The following is a 26,710-nucleotide window of genomic DNA, read 5'->3' as shown; positions in this document are numbered from 1 at the left end:
TTTTTCAGATGGTTAAAATTAGAGAGAAAGAGCTTGTTCTCCATAGAAGATATTTCTGTAGACTTCAAAGAGAAGCATTTAAAAAATTGGTAGTGAAGCATAGTTCAATTCAGATTGGAAGAGACCTCTGAAGGTCACTTTGTCCCATCTCCTCAAGGCAGGGCTGACATCAAAGTTGGGTCAGGTTGCTTGGGATACTTTCCAGTCAATTTGAAAATCTCCAAGGGCATCTCCACCACCTCTCTAGACAGCCTGTTACTTTGTTTAACCACTGTTAAAATGGAAAACCTTTTTTTTTTTTTTTTAATGTAATTTCTCTGCCAAAAAGTGCAACTGTTTCTTCCTGTCTTTCACTGTGCACCCCTGAGAAAAGTCTGACTTCATCTTCTCTGTAAACACCCATTAGGTGGTGGAAGACGATAATTAGATCCATCCTTCTCCTTGTCTTTTCTAGACCAAACAAATCCTCATTCTCTCCTCATACACTGTGTGCTCCAGCCCCCGGACATCTTAGTGACACTCTGCTTGACTCACTTCAGCTTGCTGATGACTCTTGCACTAAGAAGTTCAAAACTGACACAGTGCTTCTTGCAAGTGTTGAGCAGAGGAGAATGATCATTCCTCTGGCACCAGAAAGGGCTGCTCATGCAGCCCTCAATGCCCCTGTCTCAAGGCCTCATTGCTGACTTAATACTCAACCTGCTGCCCCGCATGACCAGCAGATCTTTCTCTGCCAAGCTGTGCCTAACCTTGTACCAGCCAAAGTGGAGTGTGGCATGGGGTTATTCCATCCTAGGAGGATTTGCCTTTGGCTTTGTTGAAGCTGGGTTCCCCATCACCCACTGCCTCTGTGTATTGTTAACTCTTGCCCAGTTTGAGGTCATCCACAAACTTGACTGATAGCTGACAAAGCACTGGAAAAGGTGGTGAAACCATGTCAGCTCCTGTGTCGAATTCCATTGCAAATGTTTGCATGTCAGGCTCCAAACTGTTGGCAAACAACATTCTTGACTGACTTTTTCACATATCTCCCCCTCAATCTTTGTCCTGTGAAGAGAGTCTGTTGGAAAGACAAGGTAAAGTCCTGCTGTGACACCCAGTACAGCCAGGGGCTGATCCATAGGTTCCTTTGATTCCTGCCTGAGTATTTCCCTTTGACTGACATGATTGTTCAGGTCCTTGTTCCTGCTCCCTCCTCTTTTCTAGAGATCTCTGGTCAAAAAGAGTGTGTCCCTTGACAGTTCTGAATCCCATAGATCCTTTAATTTTGATCTCAATGAAAAATCAGACACTTGAGCTTTTATCAGATTTTATCAATGACAGGAAAACACACATAATCTATAATGTTTATCCCATTAACAACAGTATTTTTAGCACACAGAAGCTTTCTTAAGAGAAACCAGTAAGTGTAATATTTGCTGAGAAGTTCAATAAGGTACAAAATGTATATTCTTTTATTAAGGCCCAGCTGTCATTTCTTCTAGTTCTGACTACTCTTTTACCCGTAGTTCAATAATATCTGTAGTAAGTTGAATGAGTAATTAGATAAAAGAACATTTCATTAGAGCTATAAAATGAGGCAAATTTCTTTTCATGATCAGAAGTCTGATGTGAAAAAGGAATCACTGGGTTGTAGGGTAGGCTCCTTTGTTTAAACCCAGACAAGCTCTGATTGCTCTGCCAGGCTGAGGAGCACACTCAAAGGACCAGCCCTGCCCTGAGAGAAGAAATGGACCTTTGCTGATATGTGCATTTCTCTTTGTTGCTGTGAGATTATTTATGGCTAAAGTAGATCACTCAGATGTACTCCACCTGTAAATTCACAAAACAGGCGTTTAGTTTTGGGAAAAGCACATTGCACACCACTGTATTTGCCAGGTGCTGCAAAAATTGCTTATAGCTCTGATCTTTCTGGAAGAACAGAGGGTGAACTCTAGCAGTGAAGTTTGCTGAGACTCATCTGGGCTGTGGTGGCTCAGGGAAGATCCTTTCCAAATGTCCCCATCCTTTCTGCAGAGGGATCCAGTGGTGCAGTGTGTGACTCGTGGCCCCAGGGGAAGCAGAGGCTGAGGCTGGGGGTGGAGGGGTGGCAGGGGCTCGGAGATGCTGCCTGGTGTGCTGCACTGTGGGAGAGTGCTCCGTGTCTCTGCCTTTCTTCCTGCTCAGGGATTTTCACAGGGAAAATTGCTTTTCCTGAAATGCAATGGAAAATCTTGTGGGGAAAGCTTCTGTTTTTAATCAGACTTGGTCCTTCCTTACCAACTTATTAGAGGGACCCTCAGCTACCTACACCTGTTCCAAGGTAGATTAAAAGAATACAATTTTAATCTAATAGCACTTTTTCAATTACTTTCTGTAGCTGTAAATGACAGTGAGAATATAGCATGTTCCTCTCAAGGGACCTGACTTAAATTACATTCATATATCATATATCATTTCTTCAGTTTAGCTGGAGATTCAGAAAATACATCAGTAATCATGTCATTTAACCAAATCAAATTATCTTCCCTTGATGTGGAGCAAGAGACAGTTTTGAACTCATGCAAGGTGAAAAACAAAGCAAAAAAAAAAAAAAAATATTGTCTTCAAATTTGGCTTTGGGTGGTTAAAATAAATTTCTGATACAATTCCAATAAATATGTAACTAAGCTTGTATACTCTGAATGAGCATACAAGAAACTATGCTCCCAAAGCTCAATTTATCTCATCATTCAGAATCTAGGCCTTCTTAATGAGCTTTTAGAGACTGTTCTCTTACAAGCATTTTTTGCTCTTTCAATGTCATGTGGCCTTCCCTTTTTTCTGTTTTATCTTGATAATAATTCCACTCTCCATCTTTCAAGTATCAATATGTATCAAATAACTACCTGAGAGTCTTCATGCTGTCTTTAAAAATACTCATCCTTCCCATCTGTTACTGAGTGCTTTAATCACATATTTCCTTGTTGTAGCTATTGCAATCCTGCCAGTGTGTTTCATTGTACGTGGATATGGTTGGGCATGGGGTAATTCTGATGATGAGCTGGGATTGATATAATTACTCCTGCTACTTCTTTTACAAACGCAAAAAACATAAAAAACTTGTATATACATATATATCTCCTGTGTGAGGAGATGTCTAGGCTGAGATAGGTTGCTGTGGCAACATAAGGGGTCTTGCCACAAGGCAGTGAACAGGGAATAACTGGAACTCAACAGGATAAATTTTTTTGTGCAGTCATATTGCACTGCTCTGGAACCAAATAAATTTTATTTAAGTCTATGTAGGGCCTTTCCTGTGTTGTATTGGGATGCAAGTAGAACCATGCAAAAATTGGAGTGACAAAAGCTTAGCATTGTTGCTTTTTCTTGGCCTTCATGGAGATTCTGCTTCCAAAACCCCTCTACTTAAAAAGCTCTAGTTAAATTGAAAAAATATGTATATATAGCAATTGGATCCTGTTACAAGGGGTGGGTCCCCAGGGTTGGTCTATACCTTCAGACAGCAGAATGAAGACAGCTCATCAGTGCACTAACCACTACCTCCTCCTTCAGCAGAGACTGCTGTAGAACAGACAGGAGAGTTTTGAACAGGTCTAAAAGCTTAGGAGAAGCCAGGTGTCATTATTGAGTGTAGAAAAATAATGCAGAGGACAAAGGACAAAAAACCTGAAACACTAGTTTTTGGCACAGTGAGTGAAACCATGGTTTCTCTGTCCTTTTCCCTTTCACAGGAGTGCCTGTCCAGCAGACCCAAAAATATCCCATCTCTTCCTTTTTGCTTTTCTCCCAGCCCACTGAACTTTATTTCCTGAAAATTAGGAAGGGTGGTGTGTGTTGCCATCCACCACCGAACATCAGGAGTGATGCTCATGTTGAGGCTGAAGTCTCTCCTCTGTGCTCTCAGTTGAAGCCTTAAACAAAAGGAAAGAAAAGGGAGAGCCTTTCCACCAGGGTGGTTGAGACTGATATCTGCTGAGCCCCCCTTGAGGATGACTCATTGCTGCATCCAGTGGAAACAGAAGAGGGAGGAGGGTGTGTGACGTGTGTGGCTACTCAGTACCACTGGGGGTCAAGAGCTCCAACTTCTCTTGGGACAAGTTCAAATGACAAACCACAGACTTCATAGAGGCTTTAGTCTTCCCAGGAAGGAGAAGAAGTTGGGCAAAGGGTTTGAGGATCACATTTTTATCCTGTTTAGGGGTTTAAATATGATGCAGCACTGTGACCTTCATGGATCTAACTCCAGGTACTTCTAGACAGGGTCTAAACCAACAGTAAACGCATGAAGTAGAAGAAATTAATTTCTGAAAAAGAAAACTATCCTGTGTATTCCTACAGTTAAAAGGACTCCCAGCTCTCTGTTTTGGCTTTTCTGTCATAATAAAAATCTTTCATTATGTCTTAACAAGGTGGAACAGTTTCAGTGTGAGGAATGGAGACCTCATGTAACTTGGGATGGTGCTGGACTAATCTACACCAGTGCTCTTAGATAGCTGCACTTAAGTAGAAGCTGTTGAACCTGGTCTTTGCTTTTATTCATAGAGACAACTGCAATGAAGAACAGATAGTAAAAAGCAGTGATTCATTCAAGTTAGACCAGGGATGTACATCTAGTGTGCCTCCTCATCCACACTGCTTTATGGGCTATACATTTTCTGCCTTTCTCTTTCCACATTTGGTCTCCCACCATTTACATGCCACTGTAGGCAATGTGCCAGATTGCCACTTAAAACATGAAAAATCAGAAAAGAGGAAAGAGAGGCACAAATAAAAGGTAGGCCTGCAGCACTCACATCTCTGTGTCCTTTCCTGACAAGCAGCACTTCCATTTGTGTTGGGGTGCCGGTTTTATCAAACTTCTGACTTGTATCAATTTTTAGCAGCATGGATAATTTATTGCATCTAGGATGATAGAAAACCAGCTTTATACATCATTCAGCTTGCAAAAGATGTGTAGCTTCAGTTCCTTAATGGTGTCATTTTGGCTGAATGCTATTAACAGATTACCCCTGCCTAGGGCAGTGGAGCATGTGCAGCAGAAAGATAACCTTGTGTTCGTAATTTAATATTAACTGTTTTCTCCATAGTACCTCTTTCCAGTACATTAACAACAAACCAATATGGCCTTGTCCCCTGCGGTCGTATTCTTCAGCAAAAAAATGGATTACATGATAGCAAGTTCCTGAAGATTTCCAATGAAGTATTACAAATCACTCAACGTCTGCTCTGCAGAAATAAAAAATAAACAGGCTTAGATTCAATCAAATTTAATTCCTCCAATTTAGCTTTACCACACTTCAAAGGGTGCTCTTATTAATGGCTTGGTGAAAAAATGTAACAGTAATTTTTCCCTCTTCTTATACTGAAAGCCTCCAGTTGTGTTCAACATACAGTAAGATCAAGAAAATGGGGGTGGGGGGGTGGGGGGGGGTGGTTTGGTTTTCTTTTTCTTTTTTTTTTTATTTTTTTATTTTTTTGTGAATACTCTGACACAGTTTGATATAAAAGTGTAAGCCATTTACAGAAAACTCTTTATGGAATTTTTATCCTATTCCATTCCCGGGAGCTAAATTTATATCCTGCATTAGCTATCATAGCACTAGAGTATTAGTCTTCTTGCAAGCAGTTCAGGGCAGTTTGAGGGCCCTATCACTCTCTACCACTCACATACACAGGCATTATGGGTTTATCTCATCTTCTGCAGCAAGTACTAGGCCCAATTCATTCCTTTAGGCTACTTTACTAATAACTTATTCCTTATCAGGGCCTCTCCACCTCAGCTTGTGATCAAAGACCCAATTAATGGAATGGAGAAAGGTGAAGCATTCAAATAATGGAGACAGCTGTTTTTCTCTGTTAGAGAAAATCCATTTGTATTGTTATCACAAGCTCCAAGTTCTGCAGCTTCTGTTTAATTCAGTCTCCCTCTATTTCTGCTGATGATAAAAAGTCACAATGAACTCAGAAGAGAATGGCAGAAATATCACAGTGTTTCAACTCAGCCTGGGTGTTATCAACTTGAAAGTGAAAATACAAGCAGATAAGGAGAAGAAATGTCCAACAACGACCATATCAAATTTTCAAAAGTTGTACTTTCATGCAGCATTCTTCATTCTCCTCTCTGAATGTTTTTGAGATCCCTATACATGCTCCCTACGTTGGCTGCTTGAATCAGAGGAGCAGAGAGTGATAATATCATGGATCCCACCTCAATTGAAAAGTAATTAAAGAGGAAGAGGGATAATTAGCTGGCATGAGCATTGTCAGTGACCTGCAGTCTGTTCTAAGTCTTGGTGTCCAGGACCCCACAGATGAGCTGGATGTTTATGTCACCATCACCTCCGAATGACATTAGTTTTACCTGATAGTAAAGGGCAATGCTATGCCATGTTTAGGTCTGGTGCTAAACTTTTGCCTTAACAGCCTCCCAGGTGCAAATCTGCCCAGGTTATCACAAATGAACCTATACACTCTACGTTACAGCAGTGCATTCCATAGTCGTGTAAAGGCCTCATTGCCATGCTCTTCCTCACCCCTTTGTAATCATGTTGTCACACTGTCACATACAGGGATGTACATGGGCAGAACACCATGATTAACTTAATTGAACGACAGAAGACTTGCAAGTTTAAAGTACAATGGTGAATACCAATTATGCATCCTTAAAAACGACACTATGCTAAAGGAAGCTGCAGGATGTCCCTGCTCAGAATGCTCTGCATGTGCGAGTGTGCAAGGAGCACCTTGCTCCATTTCACAGTAGCTGTTATTGCTTTTCTTATGTGCAAACCAAATGTTATTTAGCAATTTTTAGGCTATTCACATGCTGGGGGGGATGGTCTGGAGGTATTTTTGATTACTTGGGAGACCTTTGGATTTGGTGCTTTGGAAATGAGGACTAGAAAATGCTGTTTCAGTTCTCCTCCGAGTGTGGACAATGAGCACAATAAACAGGCACAAAGCTGCAGTGTATGCCATGAGTTAAGACAGCAAAGCCTTTCCCAGGCTGATTGTTCACAGGGGATCACAGAATATGTGCTAGGCTGAATAAGGAAAAATGCGTTATGCATTTGCATGTATGATGAACACTTAAAAAAGGACTGTGTGGAAACAAAGAATGATTCATAATAAACATGGAATGGTGAACATTTCATACCCAGCTGTAGTTTTTGAATCTACATACACACCAAACATTACCATTTAAACATGGAAGTTTCACATTTGATAACCAGTAGGCCAGCTGAATAACATTATTTGTTTGCTCATCAGGAGTTTCCTTATCCTGCCACCCTGTTATTAAATCAATAAGAAAATAAAAAGCTTCACTTAGAACAGTATCATATATAAAATCTACAAGTAGCAATAATTTCCAACTGGAATAGTAAAATGTATGGATTCAAATATAATTTTATGTATGTCTGTGATATGGAAAACACAAAGAATGATAAAAACTGACACTGGGGTCTTTCATCAGGAATAAATTTTTAATTCTGCTCCACCTGTAGACACTGCAGTTATAATATACCACAAGGGAGTGCAGCTGTGAATTCTCTTTTTTCCTCCATACTTCAGCAGCCTCTGTACAATGAAACCAGTCTTGAGGAATTATTCAGGGTCTGAGAAAAATCTTACTGAAAGTATATTTCTCATAAAGGCAAACCAGAATCACATGTATTGGGAAATCATTGTAAATGAAAATTATCCAACCTACTTCTAGGACCTACCCCAGCTCCTGAAACGAAACAAGCAATAAGCCTGCTAAAGGAGCAATCCAAGCAAGAAAGGTTCAGGGGAACCAAAGACCTGAAAAATTTTCCAATAGCCCACTATACTGGATTCTGAGGGGAGAGAGAGGGATGATCTTGTTCTAACCAAAGTTTAGAAGAAAAGCAAGTTAACACTCTCAGATATAGCACTGCACCTGTTGGCTTCTGAAAGAATTCTTGTCATGGTTACTAGAGTAGATGAGCTTCCAAGGTGAAATTTTCTTTCTATGTTGAATATCTACAAGTATTGATGTGCTCTTATACAGTTTTTCTGGTTCAGTCAAAAGATTATACTGTGTAGCCAATTTCTTTAAAGACATTTTAAGAGAGAAGAATAATTACATTTTTTACTAGCTATCTTGGTGAAACCATCTTTATCCTGTGAAACATGCTCTTTTTTTTTGTCTGCACTGCTACAGCATAGCTTGGCAGGGAACTGTGGCTCGGGCAGTGAGATGGTTTTCCCTGCTGAGGAGGTCCAGCCTCCTCCTCCAGCACTGCTCAGTCAGGCTGAGCTGAAGGATTGCTACTCTCAGACGAACCAGATAAACAAAGATTTCTCTCTTCTCCAAGGGCATCTGGAAATAATGCAGTCAAGTTAATGGAGTTACACTAATATACAACTAATAGCAAGGAAAGACATAAGCCTGGGGTTATACACTCAGATTGGGCAACCTATCAGCCAAAGTAAAGCCTTCACAAAAACTTGTGATGGGAATTTAGTTTCCAAATGCCCACTTACAATTTTATAGCAACAACTTTGGCTGGCTTCTGCACTCATTTCCATTCCTGTGGCTGCAGCAGCCCCTGTGTATTTACAGCATAGAGCACAATGTGACCTTTGTCTTTTCAAGAATTTGGCTGAGAAGTTTTTGCAGCTGCAAATGGATCCAGGTGTTGAGGCTGACAGCCAGCAGTGGCTCGGACATCGATGGAAGTGGCAGCCTTCACACCTGGTCACCTGAGCTCTCAGGGAAAGCAAACATACATTGCCCCACCCTGCACTCCTCTTCCCACCTCTGTGCTCAGCATTCTCAAGGCTATTTTTTTTCAAGAATTGCTCTTTTTGATTTTGTGTAGTACCTTCAATGATTCCTATGTGGAGAGTTAAGACATGAGGAACTAGAGCAGAGCCCTTGTTGAAGAATATTCTCCAGCAGTTTTGCTGTTATAAACTCCTGTTGTTCTCAAATCCAGCTTTACTGTACTATTAGGAGAACCCTAGTCTGTAAATTGTGAAATACAGTGGCTGCCACAATAAAATCCCAACATTTGATAAACAATGTAATTTATCATTGGCTAACTTGTACCACAATAGTTGTTCAATTATTCAATATATGATACTTGGATAATATTCTGAAGTTTTGAGCCCCCTTGTAATTCAAATGATATTAAATACCAAAATTCATCTCTGAAAAAATTGCATATCCATAATATATGAACTTCCCTGTGAACTTATGAACCATGCTGAGCTTTTTCTTTGGATTTCAAGAAGATGTAATCAAAAAGCTAAGACTGAGCAAAAAGGTCTGTTATTGGAAAATTATAGGTGTACTGAGACTTTTTAATAGGAATGTTGGGACTACCATAAGAATTATAGGCATGGGCCTGATAAATGAAGGGTGTTCAGGGGTTTACAGCTGGATTTTTTCCTCTTTCTTTGCAATACTACTTACACCTAGTCCATGAGGAATAAAAGTAAGGCAGATTAAGAAAATAAATATCAAGTCTTGAAATAATATTTAGTTCTGCTCTAGCTCTTCACAGACTAATTTCATACTTAAAAAATGCTAAAAGTCTTTATGGTTGGATGTAAAATTGTGAAAATTCAGGTATTTGGGTATTTGTTTGCTAAGTTTTGTAGTAAAATATTATCTGTTTTTCTTAACTTTGCATAAAGACTCACTCCTGAAGGCAAAAATCATCCTGGGGGAAGCAAGCGGCCTTAGCTCAAATTTAAGCAGTTAGAGTGGAGGGCTGGATAGTGTCACACCCTTCTCCACTAAGACCTTTACCAAAGTCTCTAGAAACCCCATACTTTTTCCAGTGCCGCTGTCCTCCTGTAATTATAGTCTAAGTTCTGGCTTGTCCCTTAAGAACCAAGTTTTATGGGTTTTCTTTGGGCTCAAAGTGCCAGAAGCTTTAAGAGATTTTTACTTCCTGTCCACAAATGACAGACAAATGAGGTTAAACAGGAGCAAGACTCTGCCAGTCAAAGTTCTACTTTCATATTCTTCCTCCCCCACAAGGGATTGAAAAGATGGAGTCCAAGGATGGGAAGGGACTGTACCTGTACTGTTATACAGTGGGAATTCTGTAGCCTTTATAAAACACCTGGCATGCAAAATTGATAATGTTTCAGTCTGGCGCTTAAATCCATCCCTATGCCTGTCTTCATTCATCAGCACCTCCTCATCAAGAAGTTTTATGAAATATTCCATTTTTTCCTTCTTTGGGTAATCTTTTTGACTTGTGCTTTTAATATTTAATAATTACCCACACATGATTTAACCCTGCTACGAATGAGATTTCAAGTCAGCATCTGCTCCAACTTCATGTTACTCAGACTTCAAGTTACTGATGACATACATATGTGACTTGTTTTGCCAAGTCTGCATACTCCAACAGCACAGCTTCAGAAGTAACTTCCACTCCCTCCCTCCCTCCTCTCTCCTTCTCACATGTCTTTGTTCACAACATATTCAGTCCTTTCCCTAATTTTTTTTTCTTGTTCAGGCACCAAAAATAGCTTTTATTGCTTGATAACAACTTTTATATACAAGGCACCAGTTTTGAGATAGAGGATGCTTTTCATTTATTATTATTATTATTGTTGTCTTAAGACCTGAAGATGGGTGTTGCATTAGCAGAAAATACTGGATAAAATTCTGCTCCCATTGAAATCACCGAAGTTTTCAGCACTGATTTCAGTTAGTTAGTCAGCTTTCCTCATCATCTTTGTCAATATTGAATAACTGAATAATACTGGAAAATATTGAATCCTGGTTTTCTGAAACTACCTTTTTTTAAAAAAAAAATTCCTTGTTTTCTCTTAATCAAAGCAGAGTATTAAAACAATTCACCAGGGAGCCCCCAGTCACCGGGACAATGAAAGGTGAATCTATCTTAAGTGGTAGGAGGAATTTCCCTGATGTTGCCCATTAACTACACACAAAGAACAAGCCTTAAGTGAATTAGCCCTTCCCATGCTTTGTCTGACTGGAGATACAGGCCATAAAATCTATGAACTGAGATAATTTGGGGGGGAAAAAATCCTCTTTTCTATCTTCTTCCACAGAAAAGAAAAGCAGACTTGAGACAAAAAATTGGTATTGCTTTCCAATATTTTTTGAGTTTTCCAAAAATATCTCCCAAAACACAAGATGTGTCAAGTGGTTAATACCTTTTGAACTTTCCTTTGAGCTTTCCTCTGTGGTTAGGGCCCTCCAAGCCTGCTATGTAGCAGCTGACAGTGATTAAGTTTCTGTATGCACACACAGTTCAAACTGCACTTAGAAAAGCCACATTTGGTCATTGTTTACTTAAGTTTGCAGCAACAAATACAGATGCGTGGATTTGAATGTACACCTGGCATTAATCAGCTGCTGCTATTTCACAGCTGCCTCCAAGCAAGGCAAAATGCTGGAGTGGAAATACAGCTTCAGAATAACCAGGAATCTTTAAGGGACTCACATGGAGGAGAGGGAGCCTCCCCCTTACAACATTTGCTTCCAGCTTGTTTCAGCCCTCAGAGCTGGGGTTTTTTTCTGAGTTGAATTCCTCCTTATATGAAGAGATCTGAAGTTTTTCAGCAGAAGTGTGTGTATATATATGTATGTATGTATGTGCATATACATGCTTCAAGAATCTGCACAGTCCCTGTCTAAAATTGGAAATGGCCCATACTTGTTATAACCAGGGCCCAAGGAGACCTGAAATGGCAAAGAGCAATAATAGTGAAGTGGTGCTCACATTTTCTAACACACTTTGTGAGATTTCTAGTGCTGGAGGTGTAATATACCTTCAGCACAGATCAGAGAGGGTTAAAAAAATGCTCTATCACAATATCACTTGAATTCAATCTCATTTCTTCCTGTTGTTGATGAGGAAGGACAGCTGATTCTGAGGACAGGGTTGCTGGGAGAGCCAGTGCCAGGTGCTGCAGGGAGAAGAGCAGGTGCCCCAGCAGCCTATGTGAGGTTGTCCATCCATCCATCCATCCATCCATCCATCCATCCATCCATCCATCCATCCATCCATCCATCCATCCATCCATCCCCCATCCCATGGCACCGTGGCAGCACCAACACAGCGGGCTGCAGATTAAGTGGGTCACCTGTTGCAGGCACGTGCTACCTGGGCTCACAGCATCTTCCCTGCCTGCCTGCCGCTGCCAGATGGAGTTTAGGATGTTTGGCTCTCAGCTGCAAGCCCCAGTGGGGACTTTCCACCTTTGCAATGTTTTTCTCTCTCAGCCATGAAATATTCCTGCGCTGAGTTCAGCAGAAGCACTCAGGCTAAGAAGGTCCTTCCTCCAGGACAGACCCTTCCTTCTAGAAAATCATTTTCTTTGGGAATAAAGCAGCCAGTTTGTTTGGTTTTAAGTTTTCAAAGGTGTTGCAACACCAGGCATATCTGAGGGGGTGGTGCTGAAGATTCCAGGCTCATTAGGCAGCAGCAGTTGTTGATCATCAGCTGCATAAAGTATTGGTACCATGTAAGGGAGGGAAAACAGGCATTTGTCAGTGACAGTTTTCACTTAGCCAGGTCTGACATATATATTTATCTGTTCTCTGGTTAGATGGTGAGCAATGTGTGAGTTTTGATGAATTTACAATATTTCTGACAAATAGCTAGGAAATGACAACTGAATTTACAAGGACAGTAAAAACAAGAAACAAAATTCAGTTCCTGAAGATCTTCAATTGGAGGCTGAAGAGGATAAGTGCAAGTCAAGCAAGTTATATCAATTACTGGGGATATTTATCTCATCCAAGAACACAGATAATTTACACAGTTCTCTCCATCTAGATTATAATCTGGATAGATTGTATCTTCTAGATACATAAAAATAGATGCTGCTTCTTTGTCTTTCATTTTATGATCATTCTATTCTTTAAACCTTTAATTTTTTTGTGTTCAAAAAATATAAAATAAAAATATAAAATAAAAATATAAAATAAAAAACCTATAACTTTCAGAAATTAGAGCAATATATAATTACTGCATAGATAATTTAACACACTCTTAATTGTTAGTATTTGTGACATTGGAATTTACAGATAAAACCAGATAAATAACTCCACAATCCTATGCAAACACAAAGGGAAACTGTGTTCATCTTAGTGAAAACTTACTGATCTAGACATCACTGTTCGATTCAGGTACTTGTCTCAATATTCAGAAGTTTTACAATAATGGAAACAGAGTTGCAAAAAATAGATAACTTTAAGCATGAACTTAGAGTTTATCAGTTATCATAAATCATGGAACAAGTTATAGTCTCATGTTGAAAAAAATTAAAATGCAAAAGAAGAAAAAAATTAATCATATCAGTTAACTTCTGGTATCTGGAATGCAGGTGCCTCCATCTGAACTAGGCACACCAAAAGCCCTTTACAGCTAATAGAGGGAAGGTTGGCCTTTTGAATTTAGCAATTGCTCTGATTTTATTTAGATATTTACTAGTGTGTCTTGGAAATGTATCTTTCTCTCTGCAGGCCATAAAAGCCTAGACATTCAGCTCAAATACTGGCATTTCCACTGCAAATGTCTCCTTCTGGCCAAAGAAATATTACCCTCAGAGTTTATACTAGTAGTTAGTGATCTAAAATGTTTCAGAGCGTGATGGATAAGAAAGCATCTCCCTGCTCCTTGACCATTTAGCTCTCTGTGCAGAAGGAAACTAGTAACAACAGCTTTATTGCTGTTGATGTTTTTGTAAGTCACCTTTCCTGGTATAACTGTTAACATGCATTTGGAGTACATTATACCTTTGGCATCATTTTGAACTTTTTTCTCAATGCTTGATGTTTATGCTTCGTCTAAAGAATTTCAGGCCTGTAAGAGGGTCAGGTTCCCGGCTAGGGTCAGCGAATGCAGTGTGGTTTTAAATGCACAGACTCCGATCAGTGCGCTTAAGAGCTTCAGTGCATCGTTTTGCAATCACGTATCTCAGAAATAATTTATACAATCAATTAAAGAGCATTATCAAGGGATGATTTGACAACTGTTGCCATGCCAACCAATGAAGCAGAAAGCTCCTCAGCGTTTAAAGGCTGCACCTGGTGATAGATATAGCAGATTTTGAGGACTCAGACAGAATCGCAGATGTCCAAAGGTGTGGAGGGAACATGATTTAAAGCTTGATGTTTTTCCATTTTTACTGGCGAAAGGGTGTTGATGGCATGTTGTTCACTTTCTCATTAAAATTCTGTCATTTTTCACAAAGTGTTCTGCATTCAGGGCTGAAAATTGAAGTGAGAATGCACTTTACAGACTGATAAAATATGATAGCAAAATGGATGATGTTCATTTGCAGGCTGAATTAATTAAAAAAAAAAAAAAAAAAGAGTTTGTGTCAGTGCATTTATGAAAAGCCCGTTAATCAAACACAACTTTACCAGCCTTAATGGACACATCTTAAACACTCTTGCATTAATATTTAAAATTCCAGTTAGCAAATGGCTCCTAGTGCATTGAGCTAAAAACTAATTAGAATAGGTCATTACAAGAATAAAACAGTACAAGCTGAAAGTACATTTTCTCTTGGCAACAACAGGTTACTTGTTGTCTGCTCAGTACTGACATTTGTGCTTACATCTTTACCTATACAGCAGCTCCACTCTCAATCAGAAAAAGAATTCTGCAAAGGAAAATTTCCTCCTGTCCTCCTATGCCGTTTACGTATTCTAACAGTTGCAGGAATTATGGTTAAAACTTCTGGTCCATGCTAGTTTGTAGGCTGGAGCAGCCTCTTTTTCATACTTTGTTATGGTTGTATCTCAGAATAGCAGTTTTGGGTCTGCAGTAGGATGCTGCAGATCAGGTTACTGTAAATTCTCTGAGACAATTTCTTACAATGAACTTGTGGTCTTGAACCACTGGGGCACTTTCTTTGGTTGAGGTCCTTTGAAATGTGAAATAATGTGTGTGCAGAGGAATAGTTTCACATGAGAATGGAAAACTTGCATAATAACAAATTCTCACTATAAATTTTCTCACACAGAGAGTCCAGAATTATCACTGTAAACTATTTCTGGGAAGTTCCTCTTGACCCTAATCTAATTAAAAATGTAAAAGAACATTTTTGTGTCATAGGTAAACCTATTTATTTTAATTTTTTATTATTTTTTTTTTACTATATAAACTGCTAAATCTTGCTTTAAAATCTGTTACACTCAACTGACTTGATAAAACAAATAATTTGGTCTGTAAATTATTTGTCTTTTTCTACTTTTCTCTCACCGACAAAATCCTATATTGTCTCTATTTCTCCACTTTGTAAAGACAGCAGTTTTGCAAAGTTAGCATTGCATCCTGCTTGCAAGTCAAACATGTAAAATATGAGATGAAGAAAAACATTCATCTAAATATACAAATACAAAAACATGTGTGAAATAGAGCTCCTGGCTCCCCTGCTGTCATAGATATGTGCATCACCTGCCTCATTTCACAGAGGTGTGGCAGCCTAGCTTTCAGGCTATTTGAGAACCAAACCCCCTTTCTGGCTTTAAACAACTCTAAATTCCCCATCTTAATTTATTCACAGTATGTTGTGAGATAGGCCATTACATGCATTTTCATGGTCCATCTCCTGCCATCATTGAACCATGCCCCTCATATTCTTTGATCTTAAAAGCTGACCATGTAAACATATAATATGCAGGAATACACCTGCAGGATATTCACTTGGAAACAACATCAGGAATAGCAACCCTTACAACACTAAAAAGTATCCCTTTCTTCTGGGTCTTGTGGTTTTTTTTGTCTTTTTATTTGCTTGTTTTGGTTTGATTGGGTTTTTTGTTCATTTTTCTTCTAATATATACAAGTCAGTGCCTATTTTCTTTTTAAAGTTAATGTAAAACAATTTTACATACAAAAATAGATTATCAAGAAGCAAGGGAGTATTTCTTTATCTCACAGTAGAATAAATTATGAGGCTGTGACTCTTATGCAAGCCTATGTACTGACAATACCACAGTTCTTCTCACAGCCAAATGACCTGAGGACTTGGATAGGTGAGTAGATACGTTTAGGTTGATTTGAGAATGTTTTAAACTGAAATTATCAGTCTAATTCTGATTCCTGTTTACCTGAATTGCACAAATGCCTGCTTGCCTAAGCCATTCCATTAGCTTCTGTTGTGTCTCTTTTCATGCTGCGCCAGAACAAGTCCTGGCATTTCAGAAACGCCCCCCAAAAAAATCTTTGTTCATGTTTCAATGCATTCATTGATGTCTCAGATCCCTACCTGCCTTCAACAAAGATGGATGGCCCACAGTGCTATTAACTGATGTGGTATCTTACTGCAGGTTGAAGATGCAAGTTCAAGAGATGCTCCAAAGGTCTGGCCCAGGTGTAAGCAGGTACACAGTAATTTGGGATGGATGCAGGACTGGGTATGTCCTTCCCCTCGCTGGGATTAACTACAGCTGCTTGTCTTACTCCAATGTGCCATCCTCCATGCATATACAGAGGGCTGGAGGTATAAAAGCAAATCTGAGGCTTTTTTTTGGCCAGGAATAATCTTACAGTTCTCTCCCATCTACAAGGTCTCAAATCCACCCCATAGGTTTAGGCTTAAGTCCCAGGCTTTCCTTAGAGTTACTCTGACAACAGTGGAAACCACAAAGAGAAAGCTTCCACATGGTCTTTGGGCAGCAGAACTTCATTTTCCCTTTCTCTTTTTTTGGGAGGAAAAAGCCACCCAGCATCTCACCAGGAATTCAGCTGCTGTGAGATCTTGTTGGATATTTATGATTTCTGACTTTGTATGAAGATTTGAGCCTTAAAAGCAGGTTTCCAGTTTCCCCAGGCTGTGCAGGTCTGCCTAGGGATGCTGCATGCCCTCCTCCCAGTGCAAGTGTCAGGATCCCCAGTGCCCTTTGCAGCCTGCTGAGCCCCCAGAAGTTCAGAAACAACCTTACCAGCACCAGGCTGAGGTTTACCTGACTGCCTGTTGTGCACAAGAAGTGAAGCAGTGTGAGTGTTCTAGCATGATTAACTTTGCTAGAAATTATTTCCACTCTTCAGAGTTTGGTCTTTGGAGGTGTTGCAGGCTCTGTATAAGCCTTTTTCCTGTGTTAGGCAGAGGGGTTGACTCAGACAGCTCCCTGGGGTGTGTGAGTGGCTCTCTGAAGGTTGGAGGTATGTGTAGGCATCTAAACATCCACTTTTCATCTACATCATCTCTTTAAATGGTGTTTACTTGCTTTGTTTCACAGCTTATACATTTTTTTACATATACCTTTATTTGTTGTCATTTTAAATTCTCTTTCTGAACCTCAAATTAACATTCATTTAAAAATTTCAGACCACTCATGCCTCAGGAAAGGGGTCTGAACAGTGGGCTGCAATTTCATTTTTTGTGTTTTCCTAATCCAGACAAAGATGGTTTATCTGCTGCAGGGTGACACAGCTTGAACATCAGTTGGAAAAATTCCTTTTCAGCACCCTATGGCTTAAAATTTATGTGTTCTCCTCTCCAAGAGAAAATGTGAAGTTTGTTCTCATACAGGCACAAGAGGCAAATGGAATACCTGCACTGTCTTGAATGACTGTCCTATCTCCTTGGCTGTTCCAGAAAGACAAAGGGCTGGAAAACCAGTGCACCATGGTCTTTGAAGTATAGCCAAAACGTCTTCTGTGATTTTTATGGCATGAATTTGTTGCTGAATATGAGGCATACTATAAGAACTTAGTTTCCTTCTTGTCTCTTCCTTAGAGCCTTGCTCCTGAAGGCTTTGATGGATCAAGGAAACAGCGAACAGCTCTCACCTAACATTTAGGAAATAACCTGTATGCAGATGCCAAGCCTATAAGGCTTCTGTACCTATAGGATCAGCTAGCAGGCCAGCACTACTCCAGGGTCCTAACTTTAAATTTTGGGCTTCCAAGTCCTTCATACATCCAGCTTCAGCAACTTACATCCCTTCTGGCCCAAACCATGAGTGCCACTTGCTGGCAGAAACAGGCCTAGAATCATCTGCAAACATTTTCATGTTGTTTGATTTCAGAAGAACTGGGGAAACTAAACATAACATTCTTATTGTAAATCAGGTCTTGGGTTTAAAAGATGCATTGACTTCCAGTTTTCTGAAGATCTTTCAGTTCATCTGTCTTGTTTCTGCATTATGGTATAGGAAATGCATCCACTCCACATGCTCACATCTCAAATCAGAGATGGTAACAGCTTACACCATTCCAAGTCTGTCACCATATCTAGCCATACACCAGCATATTCCTTCCTCTTTTTATAAGCTGCACTCCCACAAACAAAATTTTTGTCTAGTCCTCTTTTTCAAAAGGGTAGTGCTGTTCCCCAGAATAATTGCTCAAGACACACAAAAAACTTTGGAGAAAATAATCCAATAAACAGTATTGTCTTGAGATGTACATCTAGAGTCTACTGTTATTTGTATTATTTGACAAATTAAGCCAAGTAAAATAATACTAATTAACCAAATACCTTCATTTCTGCAACCTAGCACAATATGCACAACAACATATCTCAAAAAAGCTCCCACCTTGGGTTGGGTTTGTGTTTAAAAGCAGCATATGAAAGGATTCAATTAACATTCTTATATCTCATCAGTTTCTGATAATTAATATGAGCTGTAAGGGCTTTATGGATTGCTGGTTTGATAATTCAGTAGCAGCTGAAGTAATAGAGGATATGATGGAAAGATGGCCTTATAGCTGCCTTGTGGAGTGCACTAAATGATAGAACCCGAAGAATAATAGGGATGGAAATTGCTGTGTTCATTCACGGATAATATATGACAGGAGTAAGGCAAGCAGCAAGTTAGCAGATGACTCAGCCAAGCATCTATGACTGAACAAAGTGTGATTCTAACCTTCTGTCATTGAAAATATGTTTAATGGAAACATTATCATTCTGATATATTGCTTGCTAAGATAAGACATGTTTATAGTACAGTTGCCCTGTGATGTTAGTATAGGACTAGATTTTGGCACGTTTGATCTTGCTGAAATGTACTTCATCCCAAAATAAATCTACTCCTCCTGGAGCAAGAGACTATTCAAAAAGAGCAAGTGAGCCAAAAGCTGGTCCAAAGTTGGCTGGAGCTAAACATCACCAGACAAATATAAAGAATCCTATTCATTTTTAATATGCAGAGAGGAAGATCTCTATAAACACTGAGAGCCACATGTAAGGTTCTTCCTTTGTAATAACTCTTTCAACCTATAAGTAGAACACTGGACAATATAATTTATTTTTTTAATTAACAAATATGAATGGCCACATGCCTCAGATGCAGATCAAAGAAGCAGGATGCTGAAGGGATGGATTAAAGTTAGCTGCCTTTTCTCTGGGTCTGGAAGAGCTCAGTTTGTAACATTTTTTTGATAGGAGCACTCAGGTGTTCAGCAGCAGAATAGAGCACGAAGTCTAGAGTGTTGCATTAAAGTAAAACTTGCTGAAGGTAGGGGGAGGAGGATGAAAATGAAGCATGATAATCTCTAGAGCACATTATACATGTATGCTGGTCAGGGATGGCTTGCAGCAACTCTGCAGTACTGTGCAGCAGGGCCCTGCCAACAGAATTCATGCTGAAAACATATGTTCTTCTGCTCAAACCAGCTTTCACTACATCTGGAAACCAAGAGTTAGAGGGGGAGGGAAAAAAATAAGGCAGCAGCATATGTAATTCTCTTCTAAGAGAAACCATTCATTTGTTCATGAAAGAAATCTTTCTGCTTTTATCACCAGCAGAAATTCTCACAAAGTTCTTGAATGGATATTTTAAAGCTTGGTGGGAAAACAAACCAAAAAAAAAAAAGGTAGTGTGAGGGAATGTAGGTAATAGCACATATTTATGACTTTTTCCCTGAAGTAAAGTAATATCTTGATATCAAGAGCAATCTTATTAACAAAAAGTGGAAAACTTGGCAAAAATCATTGTTTAAAATGACTGCAAGACTTGCAAAACCCCCAGAATAACTCTGTTTTGCTGTCAGAAGCCTGGGAAACACAAAACAGATGTTTTGCCCAGCCTCTGCTACTCAGCCAGATCTCTCTCTTTGCTATGCAGGCAGCTGTACCACATGTCTTTTCTGAGAAAGAAACAGTGCTTTCCTTTGGCACTTCTGCATCTTTCTCACTGACCAGGAAGACACTGTCGTCAGATGAAGACAGCTTCTGTCATCCTTCCCACTACCTAAGTCTGCAGAATCTCCTTGAGACTGAGCAGCTCTGTGCTTTGAAAAATAGAAGCATTAGGTACAAATTTTGGCAAGCCTTGGCTCCTCAGGAGATTGCTGGGGCTGCTGGAAGTCAGAAGGCACTACTCACTCTAATGGGTGGTGGCAGCAGAGCTCTCTGTTTGCACCCTGAACAATGCACACATTATTAGAGCTAATGGCTGCTACGTGTACACGTAATAATATAGCCTTGAGACTGCAGCCTGGGAATTCCACAAGAGCAGATCTGGGTTTTTTTGTTCATGGGAGAAAGTATGGTGAGTACAAGGAAAATTGCTTGAGCAGAGGCTGAGCTCTCCCTGCTGGGTTGCTTAAGAAGGGAGGGGTGAGACTGGGGACTCCTGTCTCCAAAAGACATTTGGGTGAATTTTAAGACATTATGCTGAACTCTGGATACTCCCTTTCAGAAAATCAGAAAATCATGGAATTTTTGGGTTTGGAAGAGGGCCTCTAGTTTCACCCTTCCTGCTGTGGGCAGAGACACCTTCAGATAGATCAGTTTGCTCAGAGTCAGATCCAACCTGGCCTTGAACACCTCCAGGGATGTGGCAACCACAGCTTCCCTGAGCAACCTGTTCCAGTGCCTCACCTCCCTCACAGTAAAGAATTATTCCCTAATATCTAATCTAAACCTAATCTCTTTCAATTTGAATCCTTTCCCCCTTGTCCTGTCACTAAATGCTTTTGTAAATAGTCTCTCTTCATCTTTCCTGTAAAGCACTGGGATGCCAAAATTGAGTCACTCTGAAGCCTTATCTTTCCAGGCTGAACCAAATTCTGTCAGCCTTTCCTCATAGGAGAGGTATTCCTTCTCTCCAACCACCTTGGTGGCTCTCTCTGGATTTGCTCTAACAGCTCCATGTCCTTCCTGTGCTGGGTACCCCAGAACTGATGCAGCACTGCAGGTTGGATTTCACCAGAGCAGAGCAGAGCAGAGGGGCAGAATCCCCTCTCTCTGCTGCCCACGCTGCTCTGGATGCAGCCCAGGACACCTTTGCCTATCTGGGCTGTGAGTGCCCATGGCTGGGTCATGTCCAACCTCACATGCACCAGCACCCCAAGTCCTCCTCAGCAGGGCTGGATCTCAATCCCCAGCCTGTGCTGATATGGGATGTTGTCCCACCCCAGGTGCAGCACCCTGCACTTGGTCTTGTTAAACTTCTTAATGCATGAGGCATTTATTTAGCTGCTGCCTCACCATGAAGGCATGTGACACCCCCAGCTCAGCATTTCAGGGTGTCAGCTCTCTCAGGCTGGGTGATGGGGTCACAAACCTGCACAGGCAAAAATGAATATTTCACCCAGGATTCATTGCCTCCTCTCCTCAGTCCCCTCACAAATGGTTGTTGGTGGTTGGGCTCCTCATCCCTATCTTCCATGTGAAAGAGCTTGTTTCAGCATCTCGCTCTCGGCAAGTTGCATCTGTGAATCCCCAGTGCTCTTCAGCATCTGGGATTTAGCATCCACTCTCTCTGGGGACACTTCCTTGGAAAAACACATGGTTATTTCATGTAGGCAGATTGCTGCTTCACATCTGGATATCTGCGAGTACCCTTCCCAGCCATAAAACTTGGACAAGGGAAGTCTCAGAATCTGACCCCAAAATCTGCAAACAGTCTGATTCTCTAAATTATCTGAATATTAATATAATTTATTAATCATTCTGAAAAGACAGGGATGGAGAATAGAGAAGCTATTGCATTACATACCCTCAGCTCCTTAATTCACTAGGAGGTGGAGTGATTTAGACCTCTGACAGTCCCTTAAAATGATTAAGGAAGAAAAGGAAGCTCACTTTGTAGTGGAAGGGGAGCCTTCAAGAGCAGATCACATTAACAAGGTACTCTTACAAGGTCCTATTAGCAGAGTCATACTAAAATGGAATTAGGAGAAGTGAGATATTTTAACTATATGAAAGGGAAATAATATAGCAAAAGGGAGATATTCTGTCACTCCTTGAAAGACAATTGTTGATAAGGAAGAGAAAACAGTAAAATCTTTTTCTGTTTAGATCCTTCTGGAAAGATGTGGGGGGAAATGGGGACCCCATGGAAAGATGACTGGGATAAAATCAGAGGAAACTGAGAAGCTATATTAACATCCTGGCAGGAGTTGTAACACTACAGAAATCATAGGGTAAAATACAGTTGCTGCACCCCGGATGGAATGCAGTTGGCATGGTCCACGATGATTCCCCACACACAATCTGCAACCAGAAACACCTGCTAAGGGGGAGGAATGGAGGGTGGAGCAACTGGAGACACCACAGCCAGGCTCTGTAGAAATCTTTGCAGGGAGGAGAACTCAGTGGTAATTTGCAGCTGAGAAACTGCCAAGGGAGATGAGCCTGTCTGCCAAAGGAGATAGGAGATGCCTTACTGTTGAGCCAACAACTGTGCTGAAATCACTCTCCTTGGATAAACTTGGCCTATTATAACCTAATTGTAATAACTCACAGCTCCATCCCAAAGTTACCCATGTCCAAGGTACAACCACCCCTCACTGCGCCTGTGCTCTTTATTTTATTGATTGTATCTTTAAGAGTGAAGTGAAAGACACCAATCAGTAGCAAAGGTATGTACAACTAAAGTCACACAAACTCCACCTAAACATAAAGAAATAGTATAAAAGTAAATCAAGAATAGGGGAAAAGTTAGGGAAGACTCTGTTGTAACTGCTGGGATCAGCTGACAGGTGAACCTGCCTTCTCACTCATAGGGATTCCTGTTGGGCAAGAGCCCTACTCTGTGTGTGCTAACACTTTTATTGGAGATTAGAGCTGTCTGTGTATTGTTTTGAATACATTTCTGAAGTCAGATACTATCACCAGCAATCCTCCAACCTTAATCTGCCACAATTTTACATTAATAAAGAGTGTTATTCCATAAAGTGTTGGCGAGTCCTTCACAGACGCTGGCAGCTGCCAGCAGCAGGGAACATACTCAAACAAAGATGCACTGATGGGTCATCAAGTGGGAAAACCCACTGGGTGTCCCTTATGCTGTAGGTGTATTTCCCTGAATAAGTCAGTGGAACTGTCCTATCCAGCAGGACTGCTCAGTGAAGGGTGCCCAGAACAGGGCACTCACAGTCTGCTCGGGCATGAAGGTTTCAGCTTTCCTGGGGTGCCAGCACACAGATCAAACACTAAGGGTTGAGGACACCTCCCCACATTAAGGGTCAAGGAAATCTCCCCTATTCATGTGACAATAGAGAAGGAGGCATTGAGAGTATAAAGAAAATACACAATTTGTATGAGAGTCAACATGAAACGACAAAGTTTAAGATCTTCATAAAGAAAATGAAAAAAACTAAATGCAAGATAGTGAACTTCAGTAACTGCAAAAGATTGATAGGCAAAGTCTTGTGGAAGGAAAAGATGAAATGAACTGGCAACTTCTCAAAGAATCAGGAAAAGAAATCAGCTATAGAAATATAAATTTCAGCAAAATCATGAGCTCTTTACTGGTCTCACACCCAAGAGGAAATGTAGGAAGTAAACAGTAGGTGAGATTACTAAAGGTGGGTATAAAAACAGAAGCATGTAAGAACAGAGACATCAAGGACAAGAGGAAATCACTATACTTTTCTAGTAAGGAAAAGACCAGTGGAGTGGGAAATGTAGAGATGAAGGTCATAGTGTTTAATGACTTTTTTTTCATCTATCATCCCTATAGCAGTGATCAGGTGGTTAATGTCATTAATTCCAAGGACAAAAGGAAAGAGCAAACCAGAGAGAAATTAGGTAGGCTCACCTTTACAACTGGCTGAGCTTCCTTGTCTGACAAAAGAATATCTCTGACTTGTCAGCAGTTATCACTGAGGCCTTGCAAGAAGCAGCTGGGTTACCAAGTGTCTGGAAAACACCAGGGGAAAGGAAGGGACAATGAAAAGACAGAGAAAATAGAGTCAGAGGATCATGGAGATGTCAGCTTAAATGCAGTCTCAAAAATGCTTCACAAATAAGCAAACAAACTTCTTGGGAGGCACTAAAAGGTGAAAAGGTTAATATCCAGCTTGGATCTCCCAAGTACAAATCATTTGAAACAAGGGGAGAAGCGGTGGATAGCAGCTATCTTTGCTTTAATTAGGGTTTGACAGTTTTACATCACAAGTTTCACAAGAAAATAATCTAGTCTATATGCTGTTTGCAAGCATATAGATTGCAAACTGACCTGCAGGTCAGTTGGAAAGGTTTGCTCTCCAGGTGAATGGATGCCTTGGACTGGGTGATGTGGGATGCCAGAGTCAGTTTTGCCCAGTGCTGTCAGTGTCTGGATGATGGGAAAGGAGCCTTGCTAGATAACTCAGCAGATGATACTGCTGGGAGGAGCTGCAAGTACATTGCAGGAGTGCTTTAGAATTCAAAGTGCCCTTGGGAAACCAGTGAAATGGCCTGGAAAACACACAAGATGAATTTCCACAGTGAAAATGCAAGGTGCTGCACTTTGACAGGATTAATCACAAATCTGAGGTTGGTGAGAACAAAATTAAACAAAGCTGTGTCATGAAAAAAGGCAAACATTGTGTAGGATGTATAAAAAGCAGAGCTGAAGAAAGATACTTAGAGAAATACTACGGTTTTTTCCCTCAGCAATGGCTGTAATTTGAGACGTATGTGGACAAATTTGAGAATGTCCAAAGTAAAGCAACAAGAGGTCTAAAAAAGCATGACCTTGGAGGAAATAGTGAAGGAATTAGCTTGGTGTGGTCTCAAGAAAAACAGACGGGGGAGGGGAAGGTAACAGCCTTTTAGTACATAAAGGCTGCTGTGAGGAGGAAAGGCGTAACCTGCCCTCTGCATCTGCAGGGGATAGGTCAAGAAGCACTGGAGTTCAGCTGCTGCAAAGGAAGTGTATAAAAATTTTCTGAGGCATTAGGGAAAACTTTCTAATGGTACAATTAGGGAAGTACTAGAATAGATTGCCTGGGGAAGAAGTGGAGTCTCCAACACTGGCGGTCTCAACAATTTAGGCTAACATCTGTCAGGAACAACACACATATAACCAAACTGGCTGGGGGCCAGGGAAGTGACTACATGACCTCCTGAAGTCCCTTCCAGACCTGTTTTTCTCTGGTTCTAATCATTCAGGAGCCTCCCTCCCTGCAATGCCCTGTACTTTTGGAATGGACAATTTGACATGCTGCTTGATTGCTACCCTAGTTTCTTTGCATTCCTCTGTATTAAGATGTGGGCTTGTGGATAATTCCTAGCTTATCTGAAAGAGAAGCAATATTTCACTTCCAGTTCCTCCAGCAAATGTTAGGGATGCCTCTTCAGGCACATTGTGTATCCATGTTTCCACAAGTTTAAGTTTAGGCATTCCTCAGGACAGCCTCAGATCCTAAAACCAGGGGCATGAGAGAGGAGAGCTGGAACCTTAACCACTGAAGGAGTAAAGAGCAGAGCTACAGATTGGTGAGCAGGGAGTGAGGCAGGCTGAGCTCTTACAACCTTCCTCCCCCTCCCCTGACAGACAGAAACCTGTAATTTCTCACTGACAAGAGGGAACTGAAGGATCAAGACACAGACCTGCCTTGTCTCCTCAGCCCACCCAGAGATGACAGATGCTCAGAGATGGCACTGAGAGCAGGCAGTGGTTACCTGGCAGTACCTGCACACTGCCTGTATTGCTGGGACCTTCGTGGTTGGATCTGCACCCTGCTTGGTTCCCCAGACCTGGGCAAATACTACCAGGAGAATCTGCCAAACAAAAAACAATGTGTAGAGCTAGAGAAAGGGTAAAGAATTTTTTCTATCGACCCTGTGTTTTGTATCATCCCAAATCTGGTTTACCAGACTTTCCAGTATCCTCATAAGACATACCAAGCAGCAACAACATTCTCAGAAATAACCATCCTTTAAAGTGCTTAGAAAATACCTGACCTAAGAGAAAAGAGCACTGTTAAGGTGACCATTTACCTTAATGTGGTATTTTCAGCTGAGATGAAAGCACTCTGTCGAGGTGGACAGGGTCAGAAGCTGGTGTCCATCATCACTCCTCTCCTGTGACACAGAAGGAGCATGGCCATTCTCATCTCTTCCCCAGAAACCTCTGCCCTGGGTTTCTCTTGCGTTTTGTCTCGTGCTGGCTGTAAACACCTGCAGTCAGAGGCAGCAGAGAGAAGGACTTCAGTGTTCAAAGCTTGCATCTAACGGGAGGGAGGAGTGATGTTCACATACATATGAAGGAAGCATAACTCAGACGTCTTGGGAGTGCCAGGGCCTCCCTCAGTGAACCCCATAAACCCAAGAGAATGTGTGGCTGACAATGACCTCCCCCAAATGCTGTCAAACTGATCACCTCTCCTAAGATTTTACTTTTCCACTCTGTGTCTGTCCTCCTTTCATGCCAGCTGACACAGTTGGCCTCAGTCAGTTCCTGTGGGAGCTTCAAAATTCTCTATTCCTCATTCATCTTACTCTTCCTAACCTTTGTTTTCAGCAAGCATTCACAGTTGCCAGATCACTGAAGGAAAAACTTGAGCTTTCTGAATTTCTTAGTGTCCTC

The 26,710-nt window shown here is 40.8% G+C and overlaps 2 long non-coding RNA genes across 2 annotated transcripts; both read right to left on the bottom strand.

Annotated features, from left to right (window-relative positions):
* Positions 1-1,292: 1,292 nt before the first annotated feature.
* Positions 1,293-26,330, bottom strand: LOC147655391 (uncharacterized). The gene is made up of 3 exons (XR_015278935.1): positions 26,122-26,330; positions 23,954-24,054; positions 1,293-5,208 (listed from the first exon to the last, which is right to left on the bottom strand). It is a non-coding gene; the product is annotated as an uncharacterized LOC147655391 (long non-coding RNA).
* LOC147655392 (uncharacterized) lies at positions 10,539-16,391 on the bottom strand. The gene is made up of 2 exons (XR_015278944.1): positions 16,225-16,391; positions 10,539-14,215 (listed from the first exon to the last, which is right to left on the bottom strand). It is a non-coding gene; the product is annotated as an uncharacterized LOC147655392 (long non-coding RNA).
* Positions 26,331-26,710: the final 380 nt, after the last annotated feature.

Source organism: Cyanistes caeruleus, chromosome 1, assembly GCF_971803275.1.
Source record: "Cyanistes caeruleus chromosome 1, bCyaCae1.hap1.1, whole genome shotgun sequence".
In the NCBI taxonomy this organism is placed as follows: domain Eukaryota; kingdom Metazoa; phylum Chordata; class Aves; order Passeriformes; family Paridae; genus Cyanistes; species Cyanistes caeruleus.
This window is presented reverse-complemented; position numbering and strand designations above follow the sequence as displayed.